The sequence below is a fragment of the Protomyctophum bolini genome (assembly GCF_963924005.1).
Source record: "Protomyctophum bolini genome assembly, chromosome: 1".
Classification (NCBI taxonomy): Eukaryota; Metazoa; Chordata; class Actinopteri; order Myctophiformes; family Myctophidae; genus Protomyctophum; species Protomyctophum bolini.
Genome location: NC_137862.1, coordinates 23,839,387 through 23,861,584, shown reverse-complemented (window position 1 = coordinate 23,861,584; position 22,198 = coordinate 23,839,387). Strand labels below are relative to the sequence as shown.

The window sequence follows — 22,198 nt, the reverse complement described above, 5'->3', positions numbered from 1 at the left end:
AAGAGGAGGCAGAGGTGGCTTCCGTCAAGGTATACTTTTATTAAAAATCCAACTTAAGTTCTCTGGTAATGTTAGTAAATATTGGTATAAAGTTTGTTATAGTATATATATATATATATATATAAGGAGTATATATATATATATATATAGTATAGCTTGCTTCTTGCGGCGCCGCGCGGCGGACGCAGCCGGTGTGTGGTGGGCTTAAAACACCAATGATGCCATAGTAGTATATTAATGAACACATTTTTCTCATCTGACCTGTGTAGGACATGTGTGCGTCCTGTTGTGGTGTATGGTGGAATCGCAACTGGACACCAAATCAGAGACATCTGCAGGGGATGCAACGTGTTGTGCGGGACTCCAGGAAGGCTGTTGGATATGATTCAAAGAGGAAAGGTAAAGGAAGCCTTCAATTCAGTAATGGTGGTTGCAACTATCAATTATTTTCTTAGCGATTACTATATTGATTGTTAAAAAAATAATTATTATTGCCCATACCCGAGGCGGGGGTTGGCGATAGGGCCTTTCTGTGTGGAGTTTGCATGTTCTCCCCGTGTCCCCTAGGGTAGATACCCTCACAAAAACATGCCGTAATCCTGGTCTCTAAAACTACCTCCCCCTGGCCAGCCGGGGCGCCTGATGGAGGGGACAGGAACTGGTCGGAATAACGTGTCCCTTCCACGAGCTAAGTCCGGTGAAAAGAAGCAGCTTGGACTCCTCATGGCAGAGGAAGTATAGCGCCCAGGATTACATTAGATAATTGGCACTGGGTGAAAAAGAAAACTGGGTTACAAAATCGTGGGATAAAAATGTAAGTAAAAAAAATAATAATAATAATAATTTGAAGCATTTTGTTTTTTGCGAACGCAGTGAGCACTTACTATGAGACCTAGCAGATCATGTCTGTCTGTCTGTGTGTGTGTCTGTCTGTCTGTGTGTCTGTCCCGCTATCCAAATATGGAGTGTGTTGCATCAGCAATCACTCAGCTCCATATATGGGCACAAAAGGGGCCAGGTCCACTCAGCTCCATATATGGGCACAAAAGGGGCCAGGTCCACTCAGCTCCATATATGGGCAAAAAAGGGGCACCATATAAGGAGTCCCCAAAGCAGCTATACGTCCAAAGCCCAAATATGTACGAGCTGCGTTCGCTTCCCGCGTTTGCGCGTCTTACTCGTATATATATACTTTATTAAATGCATGAATCGATTACCGGTAACCCCATAAGTGTTATTTTACATTTATATTAACAAAGTTTAAAGTTTTTTGTCGATAATTACATAACCAAAATAGGGACTAATTGATTATTTTATAAATTATAGATAATCATTCATAATCAATTAAATCGATTCATTGGATTAACCCATTCTGGGTGGGAACCCCTTTTGGTGTTTAAAGCATTATGTTATACTTTTAGCTATTGACAAATAGCAGATCTACAAGCTCATAGCGCGGTGCCGCGCTACGAGCTTGTAGGTCTGCTATTTTTGAAAAATCGTGGCACAATTTTGGAATATATATTACATTTTTCAATCAAATATTTGCTTCTGGGGGGTCCCTGGAACAACATATTTTCACATTGGGTTTGGAGGCCTATTACATATCATTTTTGGGGTCCTTGACATGAAATAGTTTAAAGAAAAAAATATAGAAAAAAAGTTGTCATATGTACAAAAACACTGTTTCAGTGAAAAAGATGTCATAGCTGCAGTGTGCTGTCCCCCCTAATAAGGGTCCATTTGGTTAAACGCCATAGCTGCATGGGGACCACCTGGAAGTAACCACCCTCAAGGACCACTGCATGGTGGACTGGCTTAGCTAATTAGCTACTTAGGCCTACCATTAAAGGAGTTGATGGAATTGCGTGTAATTTCACTTTGATGTAGCCGCAAATAGTTAATTAGATCAGTGGTTCCCAAACTTTTTCATACCAAGGACCCCCAAATTGACACTAATTAGCCAGCGGACCCCCAATTGAAAAGATATGCCAGGGACCCCCATATGAATATTTTGACGTTTCTCTATAGTGATTCTCAACCCGTCTAATTTCAAGGACCCCCCAGTTTGACATGCATTAGTTTGCATTAGTTACTTTAGTGTGCGTGTGTGGCGCTGTGTGTGTGGGGCTGTGTGTGTTTGGTTGTGTGTGTGTGTGTGTGGCTGTTTGGCTATGTTGTGAGCTTGTAGATCTGCTATTTGTATACATTTCATACAAATCGCCCCCCCCTGGGTCCACAGTTGATATAGCTTAATGTGCAACATTTGGATTGGAGACGCACGCATGTGGGCATGCGTGCGCCCACACACGCGCACGAACACACGCGCAATTTTAAATAATGGGATGAATCAAGAGTTGCAATAACCTGCTTGTATTAAACGACGTAGAACATGTTATGAGCTACTTTCTGTCAAGACATTCTCTGCAGGTGATTCTTTTTTTAAGTGTTGGTGTTTGGAAGCACTCGTTGAAGTCAGTGAACGGCCCTGCATACCACCTGTTTCGCATTTGCACATAATACAGGAGGCAGCAGCACGACTAGCCCTGGTCCAGGGCTTACAGCGAGTCTCTCTCTGACGCCCTGTGGAAGTCCCTTCCGCAGCCCTCTGGTGATATTCTCACTCCCGTGCGCGGGTTTTCAAATCCCAGTAAATAAACAAAACGACATAACTACTCACCGAAACATAGCCTGCTAGACCTTGGTAAAAGTCTATTCTCGTTGCTCGGAAGCGTCTCAGGTCCCCAGTTTCTCTCTAAAATGCACATTTTAATAACGCAATCTACCCTGAATTCACCGGGCAGAGTCATTTCTTCTACTATGGCATTTCCGGGTTTTGCCTGCGCCGATCTGGTTGGATTCATTTTATTTAAAGCGCAAATAACATGCATTTTAAAACTGCTTTTAATATTTAATACTCATATTGTCTATGTCCCTCAAAGTTATTTCTAATGGTTTGAGCCTCAATCACCACTCTGATATAACCAGCCTTGTCAATTCTTTCTGGACTTTGAAAGCAGTTTTAGCTGCAGTACCACAATGTCCTGATGTGGAGAGGGTGCTGATATGCAGATTATTTAATATTTGAGTCATTATAATACTCATGCTAGATAAAACCAGGCTTGTTTCCATTCCATGCCAGCTTGGAAAATCAACAATGGTGGACATTGTAAACAAAGTGGAAATGCAAATTTGCAACTGAAGACTGAAGAAAAGGAGGAATTATACAAAGTAGGGTGACATTGATGACATCACGATGAGGCCAAAATCAGTCGAGCTGTTTCTGAGAGCAATTTCCATTAAAACACCCATATGACATGAAGGCCTGATTGTTCAAAATTGGTTATTTGTGGGGATAGAAAACACACATGGGAGCCCCAAAAACACAAAAGAAATTGAAAAAGTTGAATTTTATGTTATAGGTCCTTTAATGATTAAAATAGTGCATTTTACATGATTTTAGAGAGAAACTGGGGACCTGAGACGCTTCTCAGCTACGAGAATAGACCAGGGCTACAGCACGACCTGATAATAAAAACCTACAGCTGCAATGATGTTGAGTTCAACGCAGTGTTGCCAACTCTCCAGTAACGGAAGTAGCTAGTGGCTCCTCGAAAAGTAGCTAAAAGTCGCTAGGGGTGGGAAATGCGCGCGCGTAGCGCGCTCCGCCCCTAGCGACTTTTTTGCGTCCCTAGCGACTTTTAGGCGCCCCTAGCAACGAAAATATGTAGCCAGCCCAGAAAAACATTTGTCATTTATGTGCACTCATCTCATCTCTTCATTTGATAACACATCGTTTAAACTCATTGTAATATAAAAAAAAAACATACCTCAATTCAACTAATGTTTAGAACGCTATTTTGTTCCGATCCATACAGGAATTAGAAGGTTAATACTTTATGCATCCGAGTGTGTATTTTATTTTTACTAGCAGACTAAACTGAGCTGCCAGTGCTTCCTCCTTTCTTGCTCTGTCGAGCTCGAGGGGCGCGTTCGGAAATACCGCACCGGAGCGCACTCGCCTAGGCAGAGCAAGAAAGGAGGAAGCACTGGTAGACAGTCTGTGCAGTGTGCACATAACCGAGCCGAGGAAGCCACTGAGCCTGCTGTGACCAGTCTATGGCTGTGACCTGTGAGCCAGACCAGACGCGCCGACCACTTTTAGTTTTGCCAATTTCGCGGATTTGAGGCTGAGAAAAAAAAAAAAAGATTTTATCTCTGGCGCATATCTGGCGCCTGTCAACACGATTTGTCCCCAATTCACCAGGGGAAAAAAGCTAGATTTCTCGCCAGAAGCTTTTCACTAATTCAGTCGCTAGGGGGGTCTGGAAAGAAGCTAAATATGACGACAAATCCGCTAAGTTGGCAACACTGGTTCAACGTCGTTTAATACAAGCAGATCACAAAAGCAATTTGTATGAGTGGGGAGTCAATGGAGGGTATTGCAACTCTAGATTCATCACATTATTTAAAAAAATGTGATTAATCGTTGCAAATTGCAATTTGAGTTGCAAATTGCGGCCAACACACCCCCCTGAGTCACACTGCATGAAAAGAGGAGTTAACGTGCAATTATGGGCACTGTATTTAGCAGGCATATACAGTTAATATACGGTAATATACAGGTGTGATGGTACAATTCGGGAGTTTACCGGAGTTTGTCGGAAAGTTTAACGGGAGGATGGCTTTTACAGTACAGTACAGTACAGTACAGTACAGTACCGTACCACTCACTTCAGACGGGTCTGATTCTTTTTTTTTAATTCATTTCGGAATTAATTGGGCCTTTGAAATATAGTGGAATCAGTTTGGAAATTCCTTCATGATTAAGAGTCATTTAGCCACAATTTGCAACACTTAACAATACCATGCGATGACTGTAGAGTTGCAATGCCCTCCATTGACATCCCATTGGTCCAAATTGCATTTACGATCTGCTTGTATTGAACGACGTTAAACTCACCAACATTGCAGCTGTAGTAGGGCAAGCTTGAATTATCCTCTTTCAATCTGAAAAGCTTTTGTTTCCCAAAAATCCACCGTAAACATGTTATGAGCTACTTTCTGTCAAGAAAAACTGTGCTGTGATATTTTTGAGTGGCGCAACCACTCCTATAGACAGTTGTGTGTAGCTGTGTCCCTGGTTCCCTGGGTCTGTCTGTCCCTGAGTCCCTGGCTGTGTCCGAGCACAGAAAAGTGTCACTGTTGCACAGCCTAACACACAGACACACACAGGCCAGACTCACTTCAGACGTGTCCGATTCTTTTTTTTTTAGTGTTAGTTTGGAAGCACTCGTTATTAAGCATTAGGTTATTCTTTAGCTAAATATTGAAAAATAGCAGATCTACAAGCACATAGCACGGCACTTGGTGCCGTGCTACGAGTTTGTAGATCTGCTGTTTTTGAAAGATCTTGAAAATGTGGCGCAAATTTGGAATATATATTCTTTCCGGGCGAACGTTTTTAACTCAAATCTTTGCTGGTCCCTGGTCCCTGGAACAACATATTTTCTGATGGGCGTCCACGGCCAAATACAGATAATTCTGGGGGTCCTTGACGTGAAAAAGGTTGAACACCACTGACATAGAAACATAGGTTTTTCATAAAACTGTCAGGATTTAGAAGGCATTCGTAGAATCGTCCTCTGGTCTAAAATGGCTTAATTCTCAGGGCTTCTGGGTAATCCAGTCTCAATGCAATGCCTATACATGGAGTGTCATGGCAGCCTCCGTATCGCTCTGTCCTCACTACTTGTGTCACAAGGCATGATGGAGCCACGGGTTTTGCAGGTTTTCATAGTAATCTACGGTCGCAATTACTATGCAGAATGTCCCATTTCACACAAGTTATCAAATGTATAAATTGTATACAAATATTTTTGAAAAATGGCAGATCTACAAACTCACAATGTGTCGCATCGCATGCTTGTAGATCAGCAATTTTCAAATGGCCGAAGTGTATATAGGGCTTAATGTGGTTGTTGTTTTGTAGTAATGATCTAAAACTGTACCACCAGTGGTCCTTGAGGGGGTCCCCAGCTAAATGAGTTGGTAACCAAATGTACCCTTATTAGATCTTTAACTCTTGAGAGCGTAAAATGATGCCAATATCATTTTACGCTCTCAAGAGTTAAATTATTGTTAAATATCTGCATCACTTAAAGTCCACAAAATTAGAGAATGTAGAAGAATTGTTATTTTGATCAACTAAGGGACCACCAGTCTTGATGATGTACAATGATGATGATGATGAGCGCCCCTCACTTCACACGGGTGTGATTTTATAGACAGTGTTTAACGGTGTTATAGATGTGTGTGGCTGTGTTCCTGGGTCCCTGTGTCCGAGCACGAAAATAGTGTTATAGCGTTTGTTCACCACAAAGTGTCACTGTTGCACAGCCTAATACACAGACACACAGGCAAGGGAGGAGTGCTTGCCCAGTACAGTACAGTACAGTACAGTACAGTACAGTACAGTACAGTACAGTACAGTACAGTACAGTACCACTCACTTCAGACGGGTCTGATCTTTTTATAATATATTTACTTTTTTTGTTTGTTTTTACAGGAGAATGATGCCTGCTGCTCTTGGAACCCTCCTCAGAACAGCGGGGGGGAGAGGTACAGATTTGGCTCCCTGCCTCTCCCCGGCCTGTGGACCCGGCAGACCGGTGAGTGTGTTGTTACAATGTTACAATCATGTTATTACAGTGTTACAATGTCATTAGCGTTACAATGTTTTTGCAAGGTTACTACAATGTTAAAAACAGTTTTCGAGGGAATTTGAGTACTTCCGGTCATTCCTTAAAATTTTGAGGTAGTTGCACTTGAGTTTTTCCCCCAATATCTTTTACTTCTACTAGTACTAACCACTACATCTCGGATCCAAATATTATACTTTTACCTCCACTACATTTATTTGAAAACATTAGTTACTAGTTACTTTGCAGATTATTTATTATTTATTACAAAACATACATTAACCACATAGACCTGAGGACTACAAATGCCTTCTAAATCCTGACAGTTTTCTGAAAAGCCCATGTTTCTATGTCAGTCGTCAAACATTTTCATGCCAAGGACCCCCAAAAATATATGTAATTGGCCGCCGACCCCGATCTGAAAATATGTTTTTCCAGTGACAGCCCCCCCCCCCACCCATAAGCAAAGATTTTAGTTAAAAACGTTCGCTCTGAAATAATATACATTAAAAGATTTGCACCACATTTTCATGATTTTTCAAAAATAGCAGACCTACAAGCTCGAAGCGTGGCACCGAGTGCCGCGCTTCGAGCTTCTAGGTCTGCTATTTTTCAATAGGCAAGAGTCCAGTGGATTGGCAGAGTCGCAGAGTCCAGTGGATTAGCAGAGGAGCAGAGTCCAGTGGATTAGCAGAGGAGCAGAGTCCAGTGGATTAGCGGAGGAGCAGAGTCCAGTGGATTAGCGGAGGAGCAGAGTCCAGTGGATTAGCGGAGGAGCAGAGTCCAGTGGATTAGCGGAGGAGCAGAGTCCAGTGGATTAGCGGAGGAGCAGAGTCCAGTGGATTAGCGGAGGAGCAGAGTCCAGTGGATTAGCAGAGGAGCAGAGTCCAGTGGATTAGCAGAGGAGCAGAGTCCAGTGGATTAGCAGAGGAGCAGAGTCCAGTGGATTAGCAGTGTCAAGAGTCCAGTGGATTAGCGGAGGAGCAGAGTCCAGTGGATTAGCGGAGGAGCAGAGTCCAGTGGATTAGCAGAGGAGCAGAGTCCAGTGGATTAGCAGAGTCAAGAGTCCAGTGGATTAGCAGAGTCCAGTGGATTAGCGGAGGAGCAGAGTCCAGTGGATTAGCGGAGGAGCAGAGTCCAGTGGATTAGCGGAGGAGCAGAGTCCAGTGGATTAGCAGAGGAGCAGAGTCCAGTGGATTAGCGGAGGAGCAGAGTCCAGTGGATTAGCGGAGGAGCAGAGTCCAGTGGATTAGCGGAGGAGCAGAGTCCAGTGGATTAGCGGAGGAGCAGAGTCCAGTGGATTAGCGGAGGAGCAGAGTCCAGTGGATTAGCGGAGGAGCAGAGTCCAGTGGATTAGCGGAGGAGCAGAGTCCAGTGGATTAGCAGAGGAGCAGAGTCCAGTGGATTAGCAGAGTCAAGAGTCCAGTGGATTAGCAGAGTCAAGAGTCCAGTGGATTAGCAGAGGAGCAGAGTCCAGTGGATTAGCAGAGGAGCAGAGTCCAGTGGATTAGCAGAGGAGCAGAGTCCAGTGGATTAGCAGAGGAGCAGAGTCCAGTGGATTAGCAGAGTCAAGAGTCCTGCGGATTAGCAGAGTCAAGAGTCCAGTGGATTAGCAGAGTCCAGTGGATTAGCGGAGGAGCAGAGTCCAGTGGATTAGCGGAGGAGCAGAGTCCAGTGGATTAGCGGAGGAGCAGAGTCCAGTGGATTAGCGGAGGAGCAGAGTCCAGTGGATTAGCAGAGGAGCAGAGTCCAGTGGATTAGCGGAGGAGCAGAGTCCAGTGGATTAGCGGAGGAGCAGAGTCCAGTGGATTAGCAGAGTCAAGAGTACAGTGGATTAGCAGAGTCCAGTGGATTAGCGGAGGAGCAGAGTCCAGTGGATTAGCGGAGGAGCAGAGTCCAGTGGATTAGCGGAGGAGCAGAGTCCAGTGGATTAGCGGAGGAGCAGAGTCCAGTGGATTAGCGGAGGAGCAGAGTCCAGTGGATTAGCAGAAGAGCAGAGTCCAGTTGATTAGCAGAGGAGCAGAGTCCAGTGGATTAGCAGAGGAGCAGAGTCCAGTGGATTAGCGGAGGAGCAGAGTCCTTTTTTTTTTTTTTTTTTACAGGAGAATGATGCCTGCTGCTCTTGGAACCCTCCTCAGAACAGCGGGGGGGAGAGGTACAGATTTGGCTCCCTGCCTCTCCCCGGCCTGTGGACCCGGCAGACCGGTGAGTGTGTTGTTACAATGTTACAATCATGTTATTACAGTGTTACAATGTCATTAGCGTTACAATGTTTTTGCAAGGTTACTACAATGTTAAAAACAGTTTTCGAGGGAATTTGAGTACTTCCGGTCATTCCTTAAAATTTTGAGGTAGTTGCACTTGAGTTTTTCCCCCAATATCTTTTACTTCTACTAGTACTAACCACTACATCTCGGATCCAAATATTATACTTTTACCTCCACTACATTTATTTGAAAACATTAGTTACTAGTTACTTTGCAGATTATTTATTATTTATTACAAAACATACATTAACCACATAGACCTGAGGACTACAAATGCCTTCTAAATCCTGACAGTTTTCTGAAAAGCCCATGTTTCTATGTCAGTCGTCAAACATTTTCATGCCAAGGACCCCCAAAAATATATGTAATTGGCCGCCGACCCCGATCTGAAAATATGTTTTTCCAGTGACAGCCCCCCCCCCCACCCATAAGCAAAGATTTTAGTTAAAAACGTTCGCTCTGAAATAATATACATTAAAAGATTTGCACCACATTTTCATGATTTTTCAAAAATAGCAGACCTACAAGCTCGAAGCGTGGCACCGAGTGCCGCGCTTCGAGCTTCTAGGTCTGCTATTTTTCAAAAGGCAAGAGTCCAGTGGATTGGCAGAGTCGCAGAGTCCAGTGGATTAGCAGAGGAGCAGAGTCCAGTGGATTAGCAGAGGAGCAGAGTCCAGTGGATTAGCGGAGGAGCAGAGTCCAGTGGATTAGCGGAGGAGCAGAGTCCAGTGGATTAGCGGAGGAGCAGAGTCCAGTGGATTAGCGGAGGAGCAGAGTCCAGTGGATTAGCGGAGGAGCAGAGTCCAGTGGATTAGCGGAGGAGCAGAGTCCAGTGGATTAGCAGAGGAGCAGAGTCCAGTGGATTAGCAGAGGAGCAGAGTCCAGTGGATTAGCAGAGGAGCAGAGTCCAGTGGATTAGCAGAGGAGCAGAGTCCAGTGGATTAGCAGAGTCAAGAGTCCAGTGGATTAGCGGAGGAGCAGAGTCCAGTGGATTAGCGGAGGAGCAGAGTCCAGTGGATTAGCAGAGGAGCAGAGTCCAGTGGATTAGCAGAGGAGCAGAGTCCAGTGGATTAGCGGAGGAGCAGAGTCCAGTGGATTAGCGGAGGAGCAGAGTCCAGTGGATTAGCAGAGTCAAGAGTCCAGTGGATTAGCGGAGGAGCAGAGTCCAGTGGATTAGCGGAGGAGCAGAGTCCAGTGGATTAGCGGAGGAGCAGAGTCCAGTGGATTAGCAGAGGAGCAGAGTCCAGTGGATTAGCGGAGGAGCAGAGTCCAGTGGATTAGCGGAGGAGCAGAGTCCAGTGGATTAGCAGAGTCAAGAGTACAGTGGATTAGCAGAGTCAAGAGTACAGTGGATTAGCAGAGTCCAGTGGATTAGCGGAGGAGCAGAGTCCAGTGGATTAGCGGAGGAGCAGAGTCCAGTGGATTAGCGGAGGAGCAGAGTCCAGTGGATTAGCGGAGGAGCAGAGTCCAGTGGATTAGCGGAGGAGCAGAGTCCAGTGGATTAGCAGAAGAGCAGAGTCCAGTTGATTAGCAGAGGAGCAGAGTCCAGTGGATTAGCAGAGGAGCAGAGTCCAGTGGATTAGCGGAGGAGCAGAGTCCTTTTTTTTTTTTTTTTTTACAGGAGAATGATGCCTGCTGCTCTTGGAACCCTCCTCAGAACAGCGGGGGGGAGAGGTACAGATTTGGCTCCCTGCCTCTCCCCGGCCTGTGGACCCGGCAGACCGGTGAGTGTGTTGTTACAATGTTACAATCATGTTATTACAGTGTTACAATGTCATTAGCGTTACAATGTTTTTGCAAGGTTACTACAATGTTAAAAACAGTTTTCGAGGGAATTTGAGTACTTCCGGTCATTCCTTAAAATTTTGAGGTAGTTGCACTTGAGTTTTTCCCCCAATATCTTTTACTTCTACTAGTACTAACCACTACATCTCGGATCCAAATATTATACTTTTACCTCCACTACATTTATTTGAAAACATTAGTTACTAGTTACTTTGCAGATTATTTATTATTTATTACAAAACATACATTAACCACATAGACCTGAGGACTACAAATGCCTTCTAAATCCTGACAGTTTTCTGAAAAGCCCATGTTTCTATGTCAGTCGTCAAACATTTTCATGCCAAGGACCCCCAAAAATATATGTAATTGGCCGCCGACCCCGATCTGAAAATATGTTTTTCCAGTGACAACCCCCCCCCCCCCCCACCCATAAGCAAAGATTTTAGTTAAAAACGTTCGCTCTGAAATAATATACATTAAAAGATTTGCACCACATTTTCATGATTTTTCAAAAATAGCAGACCTACAAGCTCGAAGCGTGGCACCGAGTGCCGCGCTTCGAGCTTCTAGGTCTGCTATTTTTCAATAGGCAAGAGTCCAGTGGATTGGCAGAGTCGCAGAGTCCAGTGGATTAGCAGAGTCGCAGAGTCCAGTGGATTAGCAGAGTCGCAGAGTCCAGTGGATTAGCGGAGGAGCAGAGTCCAGTGGATTAGCGGAGGAGCAGAGTCCAGTGGATTAGCGGAGGAGCAGAGTCCAGTGGATTAGCGGAGGAGCAGAGTCCAGTGGATTAGCGGAGGAGCAGAGTCCAGTGGATTAGCGGAGGAGCAGAGTCCAGTGGATTAGCAGAGGAGCAGAGTCCAGTGGATTAGCAGAGGAGCAGAGTCCAGTGGATTAGCAGAGGAGCAGAGTCCAGTGGATTAGCAGAGGAGCAGAGTCCAGTGGATTAGCAGAGTCAAGAGTCCAGTGCATTAGCGGAGTCCAGTGGATTAGCGGAGGAGCAGAGTCCAGTGGATTAGCGGAGGAGCAGAGTCCAGTGGATTAGCGGAGGAGCAGAGTCCAGTGGATTAGCGGAGGAGCAGAGTCCAGTGGATTAGCAGAGGAGCAGAGTCCAGTGGATTAGCAGAGTCAAGAGTCCAGTGGATTAGCAGAGTCCAGAGTCCAGTGGATTAGCGGAGGAGCAGAGTCCAGTGGATTAGCGGAGGAGCAGAGTCCAGTGGATTAGCGGAGGAGCAGAGTCCAGTGGATTAGCGGAGGAGCAGAGTCCAGTGGATTAGCGGAGGAGCAGAGTCCAGTGGATTAGCGGAGGAGCAGAGTCCAGTGGATTAGCGGAGGAGCAGAGTCCAGTGGATTAGCGGAGGAGCAGAGTCCAGTGGATTAGCGGAGGAGCAGAGTCCAGTGGATTAGCGGAGGAGCAGAGTCCAGTGGATTAGCGGAGGAGCAGAGTCCAGTGGATTAGCAGAGGAGCAGAGTCCAGTGGATTAGCGGAGGAGCAGAGTCCAGTGGATTAGCGGAGGAGCAGAGTCCAGTGGATTAGCGGAGGAGCAGAGTCCAGTGGATTAGCAGAGGAGCAGAGTCCAGTGGATTAGCAGAGGAGCAGAGTCCAGTGGATTAGCAGAGGAGCAGAGTCCAGTGGATTAGCAGAGGAGCAGAGTCCAGTGGATTAGCAGAGTCAAGAGTCCAGTGGATTAGCGGAGGATCAGAGTCCAGTGGATTAGCGGAGGAGCAGAGTCCAGTGGATTAGCAGAGGAGCAGAGTCCAGTGGATTAGCAGAGTCAAGAGTCCAATGGATTAGCAGAGTCCAGTGGATTAGCGGAGGAGCAGAGGCCAGTGGATTAGCGGAGGAGCAGAGTCCAGTGGATTAGCGGAGGAGCAGAGTCCAGTGGATTAGCAGAGGAGCAGAGTCCAGTGGATTAGCGGAGGAGCAGAGTCCAGTGGATTAGCGGAGGAGCAGAGTCCAGTGGATTAGCGGAGGAGCAGAGTCCAGTGGATTAGCGGAGGAGCAGAGTCCAGTGGATTAGCGGAGGAGCAGAGTCCAGTGGATTAGCGGAGGAGCAGAGTCCAGTGGATTAGCGGAGGAGCAGAGTCCAGTGGATTAGCGGAGGAGCAGAGTCCAGTGGATTAGCGGAGGAGCAGAGTCCAGTGGATTAGCAGAGGAGCAGAGTCCAGTGGATTAGCAGAGGAGCAGAGTCCAGTGGATTAGCAGAGGAGCAGAGTCCAGTGGATTAGCAGAGTCAAGAGTCCAGTGGATTAGCAGAGTCAAGAGTCCAGTGGATTAGCAGAGTCAAGAGTCCAGTGGATTAGCAGAGGAGCAGAGTCCAGTGGATTAGCAGAGGAGCAGAGTCCAGTGGATTAGCAGAGGAGCAGAGTCCAGTGGATTAGCAGAGTCAAGAGTCCAGCGGATTAGCAGAGTCAAGAGTCCAGTGGATTAGCGGAGGAGCAGAGTCCAGTGGATTAGCGGAGGAGCAGAGTCCAGTGGATTAGCGGAGGAGCAGAGTCCAGTGGATTAGCGGAGGAGCAGAGTCCAGTGGATTAGCAGAGGAGCAGAGTCCAGTGGATTAGCGGAGGAGCAGAGTCCAGTGGATTAGCGGAGGAGCAGAGTCCAGTGGATTAGCAGAGTCAAGAGTACAGTGGATTAGCAGAGTCCAGTGGATTAGCGGAGGAGCAGAGTCCAGTGGATTAGCGGAGGAGCAGAGTCCAGTGGATTAGCGGAGGAGCAGAGTCCAGTGGATTAGCGGAGGAGCAGAGTCCAGTGGATTAGCAGAAGAGCAGAGTCCAGTTGATTAGCAGAGGAGCAGAGTCCAGTGGATTAGCAGAGGAGCAGAGTCCAGTGGATTAGCGGAGGAGCAGAGTCCTTTTTTTTTTTTTTTTTTACAGGAGAATGATGCCTGCTGCTCTTGGAACCCTCCTCAGAACAGCGGGGGGGAGAGGTACAGATTTGGCTCCCTGCCTCTCCCCGGCCTGTGGACCCGGCAGACCGGTGAGTGTGTTGTTACAATGTTACAATCATGTTATTACAGTGTTACAATGTCATTAGCGTTACAATGTTTTTGCAAGGTTACTACAATGTTAAAAACAGTTTTCGAGGGAATTTGAGTACTTCCGGTCATTCCTTAAAATTTTGAGGTAGTTGCACTTGAGTTTTTCCCCCAATATCTTTTACTTCTACTAGTACTAACCACTACATCTCGGATCCAAATATTATACTTTTACCTCCACTACATTTATTTGAAAACATTAGTTACTAGTTACTTTGCAGATTATTTATTATTTATTACAAAACATACATTAACCACATAGACCTGAGGACTACAAATGCCTTCTAAATCCTGACAGTTTTCTGAAAAGCCCATGTTTCTATGTCAGTCGTCAAACATTTTCATGCCAAGGACCCCCAAAAATATATGTAATTGGCCGCCGACCCCGATCTGAAAATATGTTTTTCCAGTGACAACCCCCCCCCCCCCCACCCATAAGCAAAGATTTTAGTTAAAAACGTTCGCTCTGAAATAATATACATTAAAAGATTTGCACCACATTTTCATGATTTTTCAAAAATAGCAGACCTACAAGCTCGAAGCGTGGCACCGAGTGCCGCGCTTCGAGCTTCTAGGTCTGCTATTTTTCAATAGGCAAGAGTCCAGTGGATTGGCAGAGTCGCAGAGTCCAGTGGATTAGCAGAGTCGCAGAGTCCAGTGGATTAGCAGAGTCGCAGAGTCCAGTGGATTAGCGGAGGAGCAGAGTCCAGTGGATTAGCGGAGGAGCAGAGTCCAGTGGATTAGCGGAGGAGCAGAGTCCAGTGGATTAGCGGAGGAGCAGAGTCCAGTGGATTAGCGGAGGAGCAGAGTCCAGTGGATTAGCAGAGGAGCAGAGTCCAGTGGATTAGCAGAGGAGCAGAGTCCAGTGGATTAGCAGAGGAGCAGAGTCCAGTGGATTAGCAGAGGAGCAGAGTCCAGTGGATTAGCAGAGTCAAGATTCCAGTGGATTAGCGGAGTCCAGTGGATTAGCGGAGGAGCAGAGTCCAGTGGATTAGCGGAGGAGCAGAGTCCAGTGGATTAGCGGAGGAGCAGAGTCCAGTGGATTAGCGGAGGAGCAGAGTCCAGTGGATTAGCAGAGGAGCAGAGTCCAGTGGATTAGCAGAGTCAAGAGTCCAGTGGATTAGCAGAGTCCAGAGTCCAGTGGATTAGCGGAGGAGCAGAGTCCAGTGGATTAGCGGAGGAGCAGAGTCCAGTGGATTAGCGGAGGAGCAGAGTCCAGTGGATTAGCGGAGGAGCAGAGTCCAGTGGATTAGCGGAGGAGCAGAGTCCAGTGGATTAGCGGAGGAGCAGAGTCCAGTGGATTAGCGGAGGAGCAGAGTCCAGTGGATTAGCGGAGGAGCAGAGTCCAGTGGATTAGCGGAGGAGCAGAGTCCAGTGGATTAGCGGAGGAGCAGAGTCCAGTGGATTAGCAGAGGAGCAGAGTCCAGTGGATTAGCAGAGGAGCAGAGTCCAGTGGATTAGCAGAGGAGCAGAGTCCAGTGGATTAGCAGAGGAGCAGAGTCCAGTGGATTAGCAGAGGAGCAGAGTCCAGTGGATTAGCAGAGGAGCAGAGTCCAGTGGATTAGCAGAGGAGCAGAGTCCAGTGGATTAGCAGAGGAGCAGAGTCCAGTGGATTAGCAGAGGAGCAGAGTCCAGTGGATTAGCAGAGGAGCAGAGTCCAGTGGATTAGCAGAGGAGCAGAGTCCAGTGGATTAGCAGAGGAGCAGAGTCCAGTGGATTAGCAGAGGAGCAGAGTCCAGTGGATTAGCAGAGTCAAGAGTCCAGTGGATTAGCAGAGTCAAGAGTCCAGTGGATTAGCAGAGTCCAGTGGATTAGCGGAGGAGCAGAGTCCAGTGGATTAGCGGAGGAGCAGAGTCCAGTGGATTAGCGGAGGAGCAGAGTCCAGTGGATTAGCGGAGGAGCAGAGTCCAGTGGATTAGCGGAGGAGCAGAGTCCAGTGGATTAGCGGAGGAGCAGAGTCCAGTGGATTAGCAGAGTCAAGAGTACAGTGGATTAGCAGAGTCCAGTGGATTAGCGGAGGAGCAGAGTCCAGTGGATTAGCGGAGGAGCAGAGTCCAGTGGATTAGCAGAGGAGCAGAGTCCATTGGATTAGCAGAGGAGCAGAGTCCAGTGGATTAGCGGAGGAGCAGAGTCCAGTGGATTAGCGGAGGAGCAGAGTCCAGTGGATTAGCGGAGGAGCAGAGTCCAGTGGATTAGCGGAGGAGCAGAGTCCAGTGGATTAGCGGAGGAGCAGAGTCCAGTGGATTAGCGGAGGAGCAGAGTCCAGTGGATTAGCAGAGGAGCAGAGTCCAGTGGATTAGCAGAGGAGCAGAGTCCAGTGGATTAGCAGAGGAGCAGAGTCCAGTGGATTAGCGGAGGAGCAGAGTCCTTTTTTTTTTTTTTTTTACAGGAGAATGATGCCTGCTGCTCTTGGAACCCTCCTCAGAACAGCGGGGGGGAGAGGTACAGATTTGGCTCCCTGCCTCTCCCCGGCCTGTGGACCCGGCAGACCGGTGAGTGTGTTGTTACAATGTTACAATCATGTTATTACAGTGTTACAATGTCATTAGCGTTACAATGTTTTTGCAAGGTTACTACAATGTTAAAAACAGTTTTCGAGGGAATTTGAGTACTTCCGGTCATTCCTTAAAATTTTGAGGTAGTTGCACTTGAGTTTTTCCCCCAATATCTTTTACTTCTACTAGTACTAACCACTACATCTCAGATCCAAATATTATACTTTTACCTCCACTACATTTATTTGAAAACATTAGTTACTAGTTACTTTGCAGATTATTTATTATTTATTACAAAACATTAGGGCTGTCAGTTCACCTCTATAATCCAATTCGAATTTCATTGCTTAATTATTTGTAATTTTCGAAAATATTCGAATATTTACATTGTTTATTTTAGCTCATATTTAGCCTATAATAATACACGTGGCTGGCATGTCTTTGGGAAGTGCATAGTTTTGGTCTGCCTGCTGTGGACAGTGAAATCCTGACCATTAAACACGGGCAGAGGCAACGATAAAATCTATCATTCATTGTGAAGCCAGCAACATGTTGATGCAAACAGACGTGTACAGTAGCTGCTCGGCCTGCTCCAAATCATATTAGCATTCGTCTGTGTCTGCCCGTGTAAACGCAGCATCGAGTGTGTTATTAAGGAGGACTCCTTGGCTTCTAACGATATGGACCAGAATTAAACTAATGTTAGCTCCCATGCTAACTAGTTGCTACCCTCGTCAGAAACAACACCACAGATCGGGTGGAAGACGCTGATATCACTTTGCTTGTGCCCGTGGATGGGAAATGAGATTTAAAATGCTATAGAAGCGTGGATGAAAGGCAAGCACAGATGTGCAATAAAGTTGCGTTGTGAGACTGTATTATGATTTTCGTTCTACCGGCGATTTCTGTCTGCGTAGTATATTAGTATCTATGTATGTGTTACAAGGGTTTGTGTGTCTGTGATTAAATGTGCTACTGCCAGTAAGCCCGCCCACGCTGTAGACTGTCTCTGATTGGCTTACCCTGAAATCTGGCCCTACGTTAGCCAATCAATGACCTCTTCTGCGACGTGACCGGACGTGCACCTTTTCACATGCAGTGGAAGCGGCCGGGGAGATTTCACAGCGGTAGATGCGTTACTCAATACATTTAGTGAGCGGATAAAATAACATAAAACAAAATAAAAATATTAAATAGAATTAATAAATGATAAAAGCTCCATTCGAATGGCAATTTTAGCTTTCGAATATATATATATTTTTTAATATTCGAATTTCTTTCATATTATGAAATTCGTTCTGACAGCCCTACAAAACATACATTAACCACATAGACCTGAGGACTACAAATGCCTTCTAAATCCTGACAGTTTTCTGAAAAGCCCATGTTTCTATGTCAGTCGTCAAACATTTTCATGCCAAGGACCCCCAAAAATATATGTAATTGGCCGCCGACCCCGATCTGAAAATATGTTTTTCCAGTGACAACCCCCCCCCCACCCATAAGCAAAGATTTTAGTTAAAAACGTTCGCTCTGAAATAATATACATTAAAAGATTTGCACCACATTTTCATGATTTTTCAAAAATAGCAGACCTACAAGCTCGAAGCGTGGCACCGAGTGCCGCGCTTCGAGCTTCTAGGTCTGCTATTTTTCAATAGGCAAGAGTCCAGTGGATTGGCAGAGTCGCAGAGTCCAGTGGATTAGCAGAGTCGCAGAGTCCAGTGGATTAGCAGAGGAGCAGAGTCCAGTGGATTAGCGGAGGAGCAGAGTCCAGTGGATTAGCGGAGGAGCAGAGTCCAGTGGATTAGCGGAGGAGCAGAGTCCAGTGGATTAGCGGAGGAGCAGAGTCCAGTGGATTAGCAGAGGAGCAGAGTCCAGTGGATTAGCAGAGGAGCAGAGTCCAGTGGATTAGCAGAGTCAAGAGTCCAGTGGATTAGCAGAGTCAAGAGTCCAGTGGATTAGCAGAGGAGCAGAGTCCAGTGGATTAGCAGAGTCAAGAGTCCAGTGGATTAGCAGAGGAGCAGAGTCCAGTGGATTAGCAGAGGAGCAGAGTCCAGTGGATTAGCAGAGTCAAGAGTCCAGTGGATTAGCAGAGGAGCAGAGTCCAGTGGATTAGCAGAGGAGCAGAGTCCAGCGGATTAGCAGAGTCAAGAGTCCAGTGTATTAGCAGAGTCCAGTGGATTAGCGGAGGAGCAGAGTCCAGTGGATTAGCGGAGGAGCAGAGTCCAGTGGATTAGCGGAGGAGCAGAGTCCAGTGGATTAGCGGAGGAGCAGAGTCCAGTGGATTAGCAGAGGAGCAGAGTCCAGTGGATTAGCGGAGGAGCAGAGTCCAGTGGATTAGCGGAGGAGCAGAGTCCAGTGGATTAGCAGAGTCAAGAGTCCAGTGGATTAGCAGAGTCCAGTGGATTAGCGGAGGAGCAGAGTCCAGTGGATTAGCGGAGGAGCAGAGTCCAGTGGATTAGCAGAGGAGCAGAGTCCAGTGGATTAGCGGAGGAGCAGAGTCCAGTGGATTAGCGGAGGAGCAGAGTCCAGTGGATTAGCAGAGTCAAGAGTCCAGCGGAGGAGCAGAGTCCAGTGGATTAGCGGAGGAGCAGAGTCCAGTGGATTAGCGGAGGAGCAGAGTCCAGTGGATTAGCGGAGGAGCAGAGTCCAGTGGATTAGCGGAGGAGCAGAGTCCAGTGGATTAGCGGAGGAGCAGAGTCCAGTGGATTAGCAGAGGAGCAGAGTCCATTGGATTAGCAGAGGAGCAGAGTCTAGTGGATTAGCAGAGGAGCAGAGTCCAGTGGATTAGCGGAGGAGCAGAGTCCTTTTTTTTTTTTTTTTTACAGGAGAATGATGCCTGCTGCTCTTGGAACCCTCCTCAGAACAGCGGGGGGGAGAGGTACAGATTTGGCTCCCTGCCTCTCCCCGGCCTGTGGACCCGGCAGACCGGTGAGTGTGTTGTTACAATGTTACAATCATGTTATTACAGTGTTACAATGTCATTAGCGTTACAATGTTTTTGCAAGGTTACTACAATGTTAAAAACAGTTTTCGAGGGAATTTGAGTACTTCCGGTCATTCCTTAAAATTTTGAGGTAGTTGCACTTGAGTTTTTCCCCCAATATCTTTTACTTCTACTAGTACTAACCACTACATCTCAGATCCAAATATTATACTTTTACCTCCACTACATTTATTTGAAAACATTAGTTACTAGTTACTTTGCAGATTATTTATTATTTATTACAAAACATTAGGGCTGTCAGTTCACCTCTATAATCCAATTCGAATTTCATTGCTTAATTATTTGTAATTTTCGAAAATATTCGAATATTTACATTGTTTATTTTAGCTCATATTTAGCCTATAATAATACACGTGGCTGGCATGTCTTTGGGAAGTGCATAGTTTTGGTCTGCCTGCTGTGGACAGTGAAATCCTGACCATTAAACACGGGCAGAGGCAACGATAAAATCTATCATTCATTGTGAAGCCAGCAACATGTTGATGCAAACAGACGTGTACAGTAGCTGCTCGGCCTGCTCCAAATGATATTAGCATTCGTCTGTGTCTGCCCGTGTAAACGCAGCATCGAGTGTGTTATTAAGGAGGACTCCTTGGCTTCTAACGATATGGACCAGAATTAAACTAATGTTAGCTCCCATGCTAACTAGTTGCTACCCTCGTCAGAAACAACACCACAGATCGGGTGGAAGACGCTGATATCACTTTGCTTGTGCCCGTGGATGGGAAATGAGATTTAAAATGCTATAGAAGCGTGGATGAAAGGCAAGCACAGATGTGCAATAAAGTTGCGTTGTGAGACTGTATTATGATTTTCGTTCTACCGGCGATTTCTGTCTGCGTAGTATATTAGTATCTATGTATGTGTTACAAGGGTTTGTGTGTCTGTGATTAAATGTGCTACTGCCAGTAAGCCCGCCCACGCTGTAGACTGTCTCTGATTGGCTTACCCTGAAATCTGGCCCTACGTTAGCCAATCAATGACCTCTTCTGCGACGTGACCGGACGTGCACCTTTTCACATGCAGTGGAAGCGGCCGGGGAGATTTCACAGCGGTAGATGCGTTACTCAATACATTTAGTGAGCGGATAAAATAACATAAAACAAAATAAAAATATTAAATAGAATTAATAAATGATAAAAGCTCCATTCGAATGGCAATTTTAGCTTTCGAATATATATATTTTTTTTAATATTCGAATTTCTTTCATATTATGAAATTCGTTCTGACAGCCCTACAAAACATACATTAACCACATAGACCTGAGGACTACAAATGCCTTCTAAATCCTGACAGTTTTCTGAAAAGCCCATGTTTCTATGTCAGTCGTCAAACATTTTCATGCCAAGGACCCCCAAAAATATATGTAATTGGCCGCCGACCCCGATCTGAAAATATGTTTTTCCAGTGACAACCCCCCCCCCACCCATAAGCAAAGATTTTAGTTAAAAACGTTCGCTCTGAAATAATATACATTAAAAGATTTGCACCACATTTTCATGATTTTTCAAAAATAGCAGACCTACAAGCTCGAAGCGTGGCACCGAGTGCCGCGCTTCGAGCTTCTAGGTCTGCTATTTTTCAATAGGCAAGAGTCCAGTGGATTGGCAGAGTCGCAGAGTCCAGTGGATTAGCAGAGTCGCAGAGTCCAGTGGATTAGCAGAGGAGCAGAGTCCAGTGGATTAGCGGAGGAGCAGAGTCCAGTGGATTAGCGGAGGAGCAGAGTCCAGTGGATTAGCGGAGGAGCAGAGTCCAGTGGATTAGCGGAGGAGCAGAGTCCAGTGGATTAGCAGAGGAGCAGAGTCCAGTGGATTAGCAGAGGAGCAGAGTCCAGTGGATTAGCAGAGTCAAGAGTCCAGTGGATTAGCAGAGTCAAGAGTCCAGTGGATTAGCAGAGGAGCAGAGTCCAGTGGATTAGCAGAGTCAAGAGTCCAGTGGATTAGCAGAGGAGCAGAGTCCAGTGGATTAGCAGAGGAGCAGAGTCCAGTGGATTAGCAGAGTCAAGAGTCCAGTGGATTAGCAGAGGAGCAGAGTCCAGTGGATTAGCAGAGGAGCAGAGTCCAGCGGATTAGCAGAGTCAAGAGTCCAGTGTATTAGCAGAGTCCAGTGGATTAGCGGAGGAGCAGAGTCCAGTGGATTAGCGGAGGAGCAGAGTCCAGTGGATTAGCGGAGGAGCAGAGTCCAGTGGATTAGCGGAGGAGCAGAGTCCAGTGGATTAGCAGAGGAGCAGAGTCCAGTGGATTAGCGGAGGAGCAGAGTCCAGTGGATTAGCGGAGGAGCAGAGTCCAGTGGATTAGCAGAGTCAAGAGTCCAGTGGATTAGCAGAGTCCAGTGGATTAGCGGAGGAGCAGAGTCCAGTGGATTAGCGGAGGAGCAGAGTCCAGTGGATTAGCAGAGGAGCAGAGTCCAGTGGATTAGCGGAGGAGCAGAGTCCAGTGGATTAGCGGAGGAGCAGAGTCCAGTGGATTAGCAGAGTCAAGAGTCCAGCGGAGGAGCAGAGTCCAGTGGATTAGCGGAGGAGCAGAGTCCAGTGGATTAGCGGAGGAGCAGAGTCCAGTGGATTAGCGGAGGAGCAGAGTCCAGTGGATTAGCGGAGGAGCAGAGTCCAGTGGATTAGCGGAGGAGCAGAGTCCAGTGGATTAGCAGAGGAGCAGAGTCCATTGGATTAGCAGAGGAGCAGAGTCTAGTGGATTAGCAGAGGAGCAGAGTCCAGTGGATTAGCGGAGGAGCAGAGTCCTTTTTTTTTTTTTTTTACAGGAGAATGATGCCTGCTGCTCTTGGAACCCTCCTCAGAACAGCGGGGGGGAGAGGTACAGATTTGGCTCCCTGCCTCTCCCCGGCCTGTGGACCCGGCAGACCGGTGAGTGTGTTGTTACAATGTTACAATCATGTTATTACAGTG

The 22,198-nt window shown here is 46.6% G+C and overlaps 2 protein-coding genes across 2 annotated transcripts in view; one reads left to right on the top strand and one right to left on the bottom strand.

Moving 5' to 3' along the window:
* adgrg1 (adhesion G protein-coupled receptor G1) overlaps positions 1-22,198 on the bottom strand; it is a 361,835-nt gene that overhangs the window by 38,482 nt on the left and 301,155 nt on the right. The window lies entirely within an intron of this gene.
* LOC308319734 (putative ATP-dependent RNA helicase DDX4) overlaps positions 1-22,198 on the top strand; it is a gene marked incomplete at both ends in the record, with an annotated part of 52,424 nt that overhangs the window by 4,503 nt on the left and 25,723 nt on the right. The gene's annotated exons all lie outside the window — the stretch shown is intronic.